Source organism: Cyanistes caeruleus, chromosome 3, assembly GCF_971803275.1.
Source record: "Cyanistes caeruleus chromosome 3, bCyaCae1.hap1.1, whole genome shotgun sequence".
NCBI classification, from domain to species: domain Eukaryota; kingdom Metazoa; phylum Chordata; class Aves; order Passeriformes; family Paridae; genus Cyanistes; species Cyanistes caeruleus.
The window spans coordinates 4630712-4638731 of NC_141703.1; the positions used below are offsets into that span (position 1 = coordinate 4630712).

At 43.5% G+C, this 8020-nt stretch overlaps 1 long non-coding RNA gene across 1 annotated transcript; it reads left to right on the forward strand.

Moving 5' to 3' along the window:
- Nucleotides 1-1007: 1007 nt before the first annotated feature.
- Nucleotides 1008-7737, forward strand: LOC111927730 (uncharacterized). Its single transcript, XR_002863727.2, has 2 exons — nt 1008-5967; nt 7167-7737. It is a non-coding gene; the product is annotated as an uncharacterized LOC111927730 (long non-coding RNA).
- Nucleotides 7738-8020: the final 283 nt, after the last annotated feature.

Below are 8020 nucleotides of genomic sequence, written 5' to 3' on the forward strand. Positions count from 1 at the left end.
TATTCCAGCTGCAAGGTCACTTGGGCTGATTTACAACCCTCCTCCAGTCTTCTGCTTTTTAACCCATTCCTCCCAAGACTGAGCATTAAAGAACTCTGCCAACTACCTGATGTGTCCTACTGAAACCTTGCCTGGAAAAAGAGAACAGACGAGCTATTCAGGGCTATAAATCCACGCCAAATCAAGAAGGAGCTGGTTCTCCTTCCTGGTGCACACAGAGCACTCACTGTACCTGCGTGAAACCTCTGCCAATGTTTTTATGACTGCACCCAGGCAAGCTCTGAGACACAGACTGTAAAGCCCCTGAAGCTTTTTGAGGAGTGTGTCCAGAAATTATGTGTTCAGTCTGAGAACGAGCGTGGAGCTGGCATCCTCCTCCATCCTTGGGTTTGCTGTTCCATGTTCTTCAGGAATGTCAATACCTTGTGCCAGTCTGACATTTACTCAGGCCTGAATTCAGAAGTTACTGAAATGCCTGGAAAAGCTCAGGTACATCATGATCCTTGTTTGAATTAAGAGATTGTCTGATATTCTTCTCCTCACAGGTGCTGTTCCGTGTGTAGAGACCCACAGCTACATCTGAGATCTCCTGAAGGGAACACTCAAGCACAACCTGTTTATTTTTCAAGGAGTTGTCTGGTTTAAAGCCCAGTTCCTCAGGATAAAGAGGCAGGTGAATTCCTCTTTTTCCCCATGGATATTCATGGATGGTCCCTCTCACTTCGTGCTGCCTTTCACAGCTGCAGTGACAGACTCCATGGAGGATACCACTGCAAAAAAATTACAGCTTTCAGGATCATAGAGGGAAAAATTAATTCATTTTTTTTTCCAGGGAAGAGCCCTGATGACTCTTGACACTTTCTGCATCAATTGTGCTCTCTGTTTTGTTTTGTCCCAGACCATTTGACCTCAAAGAAACACACAACAGTGAAATCAGGACCTCAAAACGATACACAAGAGTGAAATTAGGGAACAGGCTCCAGCAGGATGGTTTGAGGGATGGGAGACATAAAGAGTTGACTACAAAAAATCTTCCACATTTCCTAGAGACTGACTGATGGGCAGATCTGCTCCTGGCTCTACCAGCATCAAAGGGGCAGGCAGCTGCAACAGGCTTTTCATACTGGCAGTGCAGCAACTAAGACAAAAACAAGATGAGAAACATTTAATGGGTTATTGCATAAAACAGGCTGCCTCCAGACGACTTGAAAGACTTGTTTCAGTAGAGCTACGTGTGAAACAGACAGAAAAGCTGTTATTTTGTGTCCTGTGATAGGTTTTTTGGCTTGGGATTTTTGCTTGCTTTTTGTTTTTTTGGTTTTTTTATCTGGGTTAGTGTGTCTAAAGCCAATGTGGGCTCTTTTTGGCATATTCTGCTGAACATAAGGCTGCAGAACACCCTCTTGCATGGGTTTTCTTCTGACAATTTTGTTGGGGGTGAGAGATGCCAGGACAACGTGGTGCCACTGGTGCCTGCATCCCTTTGGTTCTTCGGGGTTTTTTGTGTCATTCATCCCTTAGAAAGGAGCTGTTTTGGTCATGTTAGCAGAGGTTGAGAGGTGCTGGCAGGAGTTGCCTGGATGTGGACATGAGCTACTACCTGAACACCTCCCTCATTTCTGTGTGTGCCTGTCTGTGTCACCCACAGCCACCTTTTGCTTTTCCAACAAAACCAGCAGAGAATTGTCCAGCTTCCTCCTCTTTTGACCCACCTCTTTCTCTTCCTGACATGTTTTCCTGATCTTAATTTTACGAGACCATTGCTCTATTCTGGTTCCTCTAAAAATGTAATTCCATAATAAAACCCCACCTATCAACAGAAGAGAAAGGGAAAACCTTCTCTCTGAGTGTGGTGTGCACTGCAGAAAAGGCTTCAGAGACCTCTTCACTTGCATTTTGTTGTGGACTTCTGCCAAGCCCATTTTTGTCATTATATAACAACATTTTAACATTAAATATTGGTGATTATTCCTATCATCAGCTGTATAACTGCAGTGAGCACTAAGCTTCTCATAGGTCATGCTGAAATAACAGCAATGAACGCACTGAAAAACAAATGGCAGCAGCCAGACCTTTCAAAATCCAATTTATTTCTTCATAAGGTACCCCATTTTTACAGGAATACAGAGTATCTTCATCCTTATCAGCAAAGGCTGACCTTACATAGCTCAGTGAGGACAAGCATGCATAGTTTATAACTGACCCTTTCCTCCTGCAGGTAATCTGGTGGAACATCTTGCCTAAAAGCACAAGTTTAGGATTGCAAAGGCACATTTTTGCCCTTGATTGCAACACAGCTGGAGTACAGTTAATTCCTGCAACGTGGCCCAGGCTGTTGGCTTTGAGAGCTGAAATTTCTGAGGACAAACACGGGTCCTTTGCTGGGGCTGCTGCCCCCGAGGGGCTCGTGGGGACATGGGGACAGCCCTTCTGGGCTGCCTGGGAATGCAGTGAGAGGGCAGACACCTCTGCTTTCAGCCTCGGGGATTTCTTCACGGCGCAGATAAGGTCCCAGACATTCCTCTGACGGGAACTGAGGGACCTTCTCTGCGTGCTGGGATTTTACTGGCACAGGTTATGTGGAGTCTGGGATAAGTGCTGTGCTACAGACTGGTGGGCATTGCCTTTCAGGTGTTGAACATAAGCAAAAATCCAAGGTGCTCAGAACAGAATCCCTGTGAAAGATGCAGTGAATCACTGCTGAAGTGCTCATGAGGCTCTGGATGTGGCGCTTTGGCACGTGTTCTAGGGGTGATGATGGGGTTGATGGTGGGACTGGATGGTCTTGAAAGTGCCTTCCAACCTCGATGATCCTGTGATTCCATGATTCCCAAATTCCCCATCCCAGGTGCAGCATCTGGCCTTGTTGAACCTCATGAGGTTCTTGTGGCCCCACTCCTCAAATTTTCCAGAACTCTCTGGGCTGGCAGTGGGACTGGAAAAATCCCCCTGGGATCTCCCAGCCTTGATGGTTCTGTGACTAATGAGCTGGGGCAGACACAGTTTAATTAAAGCCATAACAAAAAAAATTCAGATTTAAGATTTAAGAACTCTCAGAAAAATGTCTTAAGTGCTAGAAGGTAGAACCTAATTTACAAAGTTATGAACGTCAACTTCATCTTCAAACTTCAACTTTTCCCTTCTTCACTTTGGTTTCTGATCAAAATCCTTAAGATTGATTCAGCTCTCAGAAAACGGATCTCAGAAAGTCAAATTTAATTAAAAACCCAATAGTATAATTGGGAAATATAAACTTTTTAATATAATTTAGTTCATTCCTAAATATCAAAATAAACTCTGTGGAATTTTCTCCATTTTTTCTCACTAAAATTTGCTTCTTGTTTGTTTGACTTACCAGTACTAAGATTAACCTAAGGTGCAAAAGGTTTTAAAAACTGAAACTGGAAAGCTATTTAGAAAAGAGTTAAGTCAGTTGTTTTACTGATATGAAAAAGGGCTGCAGAGAGGACAAAATACTTGCATGTTTGAATCCTAGATAGATACTGAAGTAGACACATAGATCCAGATTTCTGAAGGAAAAAAAGTATGTGGGTTTATTGTCAAAGCTTTTGTAATTCTAATAGCTCAATACTATTTAGTGAAAGAGCTTTTCTGCATAAATATACATAATATAATTAATACCAGAAAGAAAATTGAAAGGATGAAAGTATGTGGGTTTGCCTCCACCTAATTCCTGATAGCAAATAAAAATTAATGATCAAAATTACAGCAAGAGGTGTGAACTTTCTCATTCATTATTCAGTTTTTCTTTTGTTGTTACACTATTTATGGTTCTTTGAAAATGAAGCTGTATGCATAAAGTACAGTGCCTATTACCACTCCTATTATTATAGATCCTTTGTTTGGCCATAAGTCCTTAAATTATCAAGCAATATTTTTTATAAGATTAATAAATTTACATTTCAAATGCATGTGCATGCTGTTGCATGAGTAAACTGAATGAATCACAAGCATCTGAATAATAACTGTGGGCCATAGTGGAAGGAGAGATTTTGCTTTATTTTATGGGTGTGTGTGAGGGAACACTGAAATATGATTTTGGGAGGAGGAAATAGGACTTTATCTTCCTGCTTCCCCCAAAACCTGCATTCAGTAACATGTTCAGAAACTCTGAAATTATGAGGCCAAAATGCAAAGATTACAGAAATAATTACACTGAAGAATAATAATTATATAGTAAGAAAACAGTTGATAAAGACTTATCAGACTGGATAGCACCACGAGCTTTTAAAACTTTATATTTATTAATACTGATGTATGTAGTTAAATGTAGTGAATTCATGTTGCTTGAAAACAGATGAAATGAACCCCAGGGGTAACCAGTCAAAAGAAATGCAATTATATAAGGAGCAAAATTGGAGCAAAACATTGAGGGGAGAGGTGATATTAGGAGGCTTACAGAAAATGAAGACATGAACTAAAAATAATAGAATTAAATTAAGATGGGAGGTAACCAGAAATGGAATGGGGGGAAAAAAAATCAGAAAACATTATTTCTGCTGGAGCTTGGGATGAAAAGGGTCTAATGACTGTGTGATTTTGCAGTGGGGTGCTTATGTAAAATAGTTTAAAGCTCCAATCCTTTGTATGGTGATCTTAATTCAGAGAGATACCAAAAAAACCAAAGGAATACACAGAAGGAGAAAGCAGGGACAGGCTGCTTGGTGTCCCAAGGCATTGCAGAGCATACAGGGATGTGGTTGGCAAAAACAAAGCTCAGCTGGAGTTGAGTCTAGCAAAGGATGTGAGGGACAAGAGCTCTTCCTTTAAAGTACATTTTGCAGTGAAAATCTAGGAGGATTCTGCTCTGGGGCTCAGGACCCCATGCCTAATAAAAAATAGGCTGAGGTGCCATTTTTTGCCTGGTTTATCACTGCTCAGGTGGGTTCTCTGGCCCTTCAGGTGTCTGAGCCTTTCAGCAGAGCCTGTGGGAGCAAAACCACAGCCAGAGAAGAGAGTTAGCGAGTGACTGGGCTAATTAGCCATGGACAGGACCATGGGAGGCATCTATGGAGCTGGGCAAGTGGCCTCTGTCACTGCAAGGCCACTCTCTGTAAGTGAACTCTAAGTCATCACAGTGAAATGAATCCCAATGAAAAAGCCAAATAAAGCACCCAGCCTCAGGAAGAACAAGGAGCCAGAGGATGGTCAGCCCCAGCTCAGTCCCCGGGGATGTCACACAACAAATCCTCCTAAGGAGCCACTTCTGGACACAGGAAGGACAAAAAGTGGATTTGGAAGAGCTAAGATGGATGTGCCCAGGGGTAATTGTGCCCTTTCAGTGATGGCAAGGCAAGCTCTGTGTACAAAGGGAGAGAATCGTATTCCTAAACTCCAGCAAGGCCTTTCACAGTGTTTCCTTCAATACCTTTATTGCCAAACTAGTGAGATATTGGCTGGATAAATGGATGATTGGGTGGGTGGAAAACTGGCTGGACTGCTGGGCTCAGAGCATTGTTTGTAAACCGTCAGTGATCCAAAGTCCAACGGTGGCCAGTCACCAGCAGCGTGTCTGGGGGATCAATACTCACACCAGGAGAGGTTTAAGCCTTTATTAATGACCAAGACAGCAGGACAGAGAGCAATAAATGTTCCCACTGTGGAAGCAGTCAGTTTAGAAGGGCCGTGGCAAATGGCTCAGCACTAGCGAGGCCATGAGTCCAGCTTGGGGCTCCCAGTACAAGATCTGGACTTTGAGGAGGAAGTCCAGCACAGGACCACCAAAACAGGCAATGGGCTGGAGCCCAGGACATACAAGAAGAGCCAGGGTGAGCTGGGACTGTTCAAACTGCAGAAGAGAATTTAAATTCCCCAGCACAAGGGAATTTATTGCTGCCTGGGCCTAGCTCATGGCAGGCTGAAGAGGACAAGGCCAGGCCCTTCTCAGAAGGGCAGGGTAACAGGACAAGAGGCAGTGGGCACAGGCTGAAACATTGGAATCTCTGAGTAGGTACCAGAGAAAGGAAATATCAGCATGAGTCTGGTCAGAATGGGGCCCAGAGAGGTTGTGGGGTGGAGATTCTGAAAACTCATTGACACAAGCCCTGAGCAGCCAGGGCTGACTGACCCTCCCATGAGCAATGGGCAGTACTCAGTGGCCTGCCTTTCACAGAATCACACAATGTTCTGAGCTGGAAGGGACACACAAGGTTCATCGAGTCCCACTTCCAGCCCTGCACAGAACAACCCAACAATTAATGGATTCAAGTCAGCATAAATCTGAAGACAAGGGAATAGAGTACCAAAGGCCTGGACAAGAGCTCTTTGCAGAGCTTGGTGCAAGGACACATCTGTGGAAGGACAGAGGAAAATCTAATCTCAGTTTCAGGGAGAATAGCAAATCCCTTTCTCTGTGTTTCCTTTATCTATTATATGTTTAGGACCTAAGCTGATCTTTCTTCTTTTTAGCATATAATCTCTCTAGAGGTTTTCTTTCTGATCAGTTTTCTGTCCAAATTAATTTAATTAAGGAAGCAAAGCACCTAGCAGCCCAGTTTAGGCACAAAGTTAAGCAAAAACCTCATTATAATAAAATAATTTTGTGTATTATCTTACACATTCAATACAGTAATTTTGCTGCTGGGCTGTTGTTAGAGAACAAAATTTCACCATCAGCCATAAGGAAGGGAACTGTTTTTCATATCTGTCTGGTTGCCTGAGGAATTACCATAACATGATAAAGAATATTAACAGTTAAACATAAAACTGAGTTGAAGGTGCCCTTTCGTGCTGCGTCATATGAATAAATCAAAAGTTTGAACAGTCACATTTCCTTTGGGCTGTTTTGCTGCTAAAGGGCTTTTATTTTATAATCTTATAATTAGTATTTGCACAACAACTCTGTTCCTCTCAGGCACGTTGCCAGTCAACTGTGCCCATCACGTGCTGGGTTTTGGGGATCTCAGCAGTTCAAGTTACAGGGAACAAATTTGATACACATTTCAAACAAAGTGAAGTCGTTTCTAGGAGGTCACGTGTGCAAGTGGACTGCACAAATATCAGTGGCAAACGTGGGACTGTGTGTTTGGAGACACCTCTAGGGTTTGGAGACACCTCTGGTGTGAGGGCCAAGGTGCTCCTGTGTAGGGGTTTTAGGTACAGCCTAAATTTCCTCCTCTCCTCACTGCTTGTCTTCATTTTCACAGCAAAGCAGGATGGAAGGTGGCTACAGCTGGAATCTCCTAGACTCTGCAGGAATATAAAGGAAAGAAACATGGGATATGAGGATAAAGCTGTCCTAAGGATAAGAGAATGAGCACTCTTTACACCTGTGGGGTAACCACCATCCTGGGACAGGGAAAATCCACATTCAGGTTACAGCCACAAATCACACAGCAGGTGGGCTGAAGCCTTTGTCCCTGTTCACATCCCAGCTAGCACTTCCCACCTCACTGACCTTCTGGATGAGATTATCTGCCAAAACTCAGTTTGGCCCAGGAAGAAGGTGCTGGGATGTGTGGAACTGGCAGGGGACCTCCACACTTCCTCATGACCAAGGGCTCGAGGTCACACCACAAAGAGCAACAGAGGCATAGGGGCCAGCTGATGGGGGCCTGGAGGGGCTTCAGTGGCACTAAAAATTTGGATTTGAGTTTGGTTCTATGAGTCTTGACCTCATTCTTATTTGGTTTCCTTCTCTCAGCTGTTAAATGGGCAGCAGACAGTAGCTACCTGCCTGGCTTTGTGAGGAAATGCACAATAAACAGGATCCAGACACCAAGGTGTGAAAGGTAGATTATCTTTTATACAAATAAGGAAATGCTAGGCCTTCTAGCAAAAAAATAAACATGGGCAAGATAAGGACTGAAGAAACTTGGCTACACTTGGCCTGACACCATGTGTTGTGCACAGAAGTGCTGTGGTGTTTGCATCTCTCCGCTGTGCATCAACAAGCAGGACTTATGTCAGCACCTCTCATCCAGAAATGCTCTACAGGCAGTGCTCTCTCCCTCCAGAACATGGGAAATCCATAAGTGTTGCTTTCCCCTGTGTTTTAATC